General features: G+C 38.8%; 1 pseudogene; it reads right to left on the bottom strand.

Moving 5' to 3' along the window:
* Window positions 1-597: 597 nt before the first annotated feature.
* On the bottom strand, window positions 598-1,534 carry LOC126079577 (olfactory receptor 51A7-like; annotated as a pseudogene).
* Between the last annotated feature and the right edge of the window lie 231 nt (window positions 1,535-1,765).

The following is a 1,765-nucleotide window of genomic DNA, read 5'->3' as shown; positions in this document are numbered from 1 at the left end:
GTGAGCCTCATATTTCCAAACATGTTTCACAGTACTTGAGGACAGAGGTCTTTTTAATGCCTTATTGGAAATATTGACATCCATGCACACACACACAAACATACACACAGAAGCTGTTTAAGAGATGCTGACTCTGTGTGCATGTGTATGTTTAATATTGCATCACACCCCAGTCACCGCATCATGGCTAAGTTCATTAGAGCCATTATGGCTTTTTCCTGATTAAAAAGATACTGTTTCTTTTATTTCTTCCCTCTTGTTTTCAGAATGATGCATTAGAAATTTCTCTAATGATAATTAGAATTGTGCTGCTGTGGCTGATTTTGATGTATTTATAGAACTGGCTGTGTAGAGAGGTAAAACTAAGAAAGGAAGTGGGAAACGAGTATATTAGCCACCAGTCTACTTCCCAAGGTATCTAATATATCATGGTAGTTCTGCTTAGTTAAATCAATAACTCAAAATTTGATAGGCATTCTATCATATGCAATATATTTTGGTGTTCAACCTCTATTCGTTCACTGTCCATCTTAGATCTCTATATTTGTTCAGAAATTGCCAAGTGAATCTGGCTGTCATTGCTGCTGAAATTTCTCATCATACCTGTTTCTTGCATAGTTTACCCAGGATCACATTTCTAAACTGCTGGCTCTTCACAGCATATACAATGGGATTCATTAGAGGTGGAACCAGAAGGAAGACATCAGCTATAATGATTCTAATAACTGGGGAATTTTTTTTGCCAAACCGATGAAGAACAGCTAAGGTGATGATAGGCACATAGAAGAAAAGCACAGCACAGACATGGGAAATGCAAGTGTTAAGAACCTTGAGGCGACCCTTGTGCGAGGCAGTGCCCAGAACAATTTTCAGGATCAGCATGTAAGACACAGAAATGCATGTCAACTCTAACATAGCCATAAGAGCCATGAAAAAAACATAAATGATATTGACCTTGTTGTCAGAACAGGCCAGCTTCATGACATCCTGGTGGAGGCAGTAAGAGTGGGAAAGAACACTTTTCTTACAGAACATCAGCCACTTTAAAGGGGAAAGGAAGAATAAGGACAATACATAATACAGCAATCACAAGGCCAATTTTAATGACCCTGGCACCTGTAAGTATAGAGGTGTATCTCAAAGGGTTATCTATAGCTATAAAGCGGTCAACAGACATGACGAAAAGTACAGGTGACTCCGTAGCTGAGAATCCATGAATGAAAAACTCTTGGGCAATGCAAGAATTTATGGAAATCCCTGTGGCATTGAACAAGAATATTCTCAGCATAGTTGGGTTGGAGGAGATGGACAGTCCTAGGTCAGAAAATGCCAGCATGGAAAGGAAATAATACATAGGTTCATGCAGAGAGGTCTCTGTCTTTATGTAAAAGAGGATGATGCAGTTCCCCAGGATGGCAAAGAGGTAAATGAGGCAAATGGGGAAAGCGACCCAAATGTGGGCTTGTTCCATTCCTGGGATCCCAATCAGGAAGAATGTAGAGATTTCTACTTCAGAGGTGTTGAAGACTGACATGTCAGAAATGTGAGGGAATCAGGGTGGAGACCTCTGAAGACACTTCCTGCAATGGCAAAAATGCATTGTCTTAAATAAGTATGTTTTAGCGATTTGGTTTTTGGAAATATTGAGATTCCAGCTATAATCCTTAATAATTCTTAAGAGTAAAATAAAATGCTTTATAAATTTTGGTCAGGAGTAATATCATGACCTATATAAATAGGAAAACAGGATACAAAGAAAAACATG

Source organism: Elephas maximus, chromosome 7 (genome assembly GCF_024166365.1).
Source record: "Elephas maximus indicus isolate mEleMax1 chromosome 7, mEleMax1 primary haplotype, whole genome shotgun sequence".
Taxonomy (NCBI): Eukaryota; Metazoa; Chordata; class Mammalia; order Proboscidea; family Elephantidae; genus Elephas; species Elephas maximus.
This window is presented reverse-complemented; position numbering and strand designations above follow the sequence as displayed.